The 2896-nt window shown below is 50.2% G+C and overlaps 1 pseudogene; it reads right to left on the reverse strand.

Annotated features, from left to right (window-relative positions):
• Positions 1 to 907: 907 nt before the first annotated feature.
• LOC126212151 (5S ribosomal RNA) lies at positions 908 to 1025 on the reverse strand (annotated as a pseudogene).
• Between the last annotated feature and the right edge of the window lie 1871 nt (positions 1026 to 2896).

A 2896-nucleotide genomic window follows, 5' to 3' on the forward strand; every position in this document is an offset into this window, starting at 1 on the left:
GGCTCTGAGGACTATGGGACTTAACATCTGAGGTCATCAGTCCACTACAACCTAGAACTATTTCAACCTAACAAACATAAGGACACCACACACACATCCATACCCGAGGCAGGATTCGAACCTGCGACCTTAGCGGTCTCGCGGCTCCAGACTGAAGCGCCTAGAACCGCTCTGACACACCGGTCGGCTAAGTTAGTTTAAGTTAGATTAAGTGGTGTATAAGCCTAAGGAACGATGGCCATAACAGTTTGGTCCCGCAGGGAATAAAAATAAAAAATAAAATAAAACAGTGAACACTAGCGGTCTGTGAGACCGCAGCTGGGACGTTATGGGTTAAATAGAAGGTGGCATCTTCTTGTGTGGAGACTTTCATTTAAGTCGCACTGACATTCTCGCACTTGCCGTACCATCATTCATACTTGACTGTGTGAACGACTAGAGACACGCCCTGCGGAGGTGAACACCAACTGGGACATCGGGACAGCTTTACAAGACATGAGATAAGCGAACCACTTAATGACGAATTATGGAATTTGCGGTTGAGCTGGACCATCTGTCTGCGAGGTGGTGAACGTAGTCCTCCATACGGAACAATTGTCAAGAAACAACTTGCGCTGTTAAGTTGCCCGAGGCAGTAACGTGTCACACCCCTTAAGTTACACTAGTTAATTAATTAGTTAGGCAGTGGGATAAAATATAAAAAAAACTACTCCTTCTACAGGCCACAAGTGGCCGATCGGGACCATCCGACCGCCGTGTCATCCTCAGAGGAGGATGCGGATAGGAGGGGCGTGGGGTCAGTACACCGCTCTCCCGGTCGTTATGATGGTATTCTTGACAAAAGCCGCTACTATTCGGTCGAGTAGCTCCTCAATTGGCATCACGAGGCTGAGTGCACCCCGAAAAATGGCAACAGCGCATGCTAGCCTGGATGGTCACCCATCCAAGTGCCGACCACGCCCGACAGCGCTTAACTTCGGTGATCTCACGGGAACCGGTGTAGCCACTGCGGCAAGGCCGTTGCCACTGATAAAATATGAGGAGCTGCTTAAGAGGGACGCCACTGAAGGCAGCCGAGAGGGATTAAGTAATTCAGTTATCTCAGTAAAGAGGTGGTAGGTCACAAATGAACTTTCAACTCGCAGACTATTGTACTGATTCCAGTTATTCGAAGCATCAGGAAGATAGCTCAGTAACGTGAAACGACTCCTTGTGGACCACTTGTGAGCTATACAGCAGAAGACGCCCTCAAAGCGCCTTTACGACTGTTACTCGGCTGCTCCCGGCAGTCCTCGACCGCTGTGTTCCAAGAAGAAGGGTGTCTTCTCGGCAAGCGTTGGGGGTCCCCTCCGCCCCCCCCCCCCCACCAACAGGCCACTGAATTACGCGGGACGTAACGGTGCGGCGGAGGCAGAGCGGCCGATTCCTGATTCCTCGCCAGTCGATCGCTCTTCTCTCCTCGCCCACGGCGGAATCCATTTATCTGGGCCGGGCTGGGAATCTGTGAGTTTCACGGCAGTGCCTGTGGGACTCATGAATAAGGAAGGAAGCGCCCGCCGCAAATAAATAAAGCCAAGCGGTACGGGGCGGTGTGGGGCGCAGGCGGTGTGCCCCGGGCTGCCCTGGCGCTCTCTGATCCCGGCGGGCCGGTACTCGGTCTGGAGGCCGTCCTGAGCCTACCTACCAGAAACCATACACTCTGCTCGCGCTTCGGGCGCCACGGCGGAAACTGAATCTGGCGCCCTGTGCGTGAACAGGTAGTGGACCGTCTCCATTCCATTCCACAAACACTGTTACGTCTGTCCCGGCCTGACTGACTGGATTTCCTATTCTGTCCGTTCTGTTCTCTCTGATAGCAACGTCTGCGCAGCTGTCAAGCCTGTATCAAAAAGACGATAATGGTATCTTGTAGATGCTGAATTTCGGTTGGCGGGATCAGATTTGCGAATGTCCTCTGGCCGTTCGAGGCCACCAAGTGGTAACCGCCGTCGCCAGTTCTGAAATGATCTCACACAAGGGAACGGACTCTACTTGCCTGAGCGAGATACTGGCTGGAGAGGGGGCAGGGGGGAGGGGGTAGAAAGGGGGCAGCCTCAGTATCGCTTCTCAAGAGGAGTGGCATTCTAAAAACGTCCCAACCGTGCGGGATTAGCCGAGCGGCCTGAGGCGCTGCAGTCATGGACTGTGCGGCTGGTCCCGACGGAGGTTCGAGTTCTCCCTCGGGCATGGGTCTGTGTGTGTTTGTCCATACGATAATTTAGGATAAGTAGTGTGTATAGTGTGTAAGCTTAGGGACTGACGACCTTAGCAGTTAAGTCCATAAGATATCACACATTTGAACAAACAATTCCCACCAAATCAGCCTGTGTATCTACTATATACGTGGTAATGTAATCGATATCAAATTATAAATAACTAGGCTCCAAGTGGGTACTATAGCGAGAAAGGATTCCCTACCACAATTAATTTTCCTACCGGAAATGGCCAAGTTCACGCAAAAAATCCAACAAAAATGCAGTCGTCAGTTGCACAACAATTTCATTTGCTCCACGGGTTACAAAAGACTCATCTCTCGTCGTCAGAAGTCTACAAAATTTAGTATATTATAAATCATTAGAAATTTGCCATGCAATGATGTTAATTATGAGAAGCACTTTACGAAAACTTACTTATGAACATAGCCAAGTTGTTGCACTAGCAGCATATTCACTGAAGCGCTAAAGACACTGGTATGGGCAAGTGTATTCAGATACAGAGATATGTAAACAGGCAGATTACGGTGGTGAGGCCGACAACGCCTATATGAGACAACAAGTGTCTGGCCCAATTGTTAGATCGGTTACTGCTGACACAATGACAGGTATTCAAGAGTCAAATGAGTTTCAACGTGGTGTTA

The sequence above is a fragment of the Schistocerca nitens genome, chromosome 1 (genome assembly GCF_023898315.1).
Source record: "Schistocerca nitens isolate TAMUIC-IGC-003100 chromosome 1, iqSchNite1.1, whole genome shotgun sequence".
In the NCBI taxonomy this organism is placed as follows: domain Eukaryota; kingdom Metazoa; phylum Arthropoda; class Insecta; order Orthoptera; family Acrididae; genus Schistocerca; species Schistocerca nitens.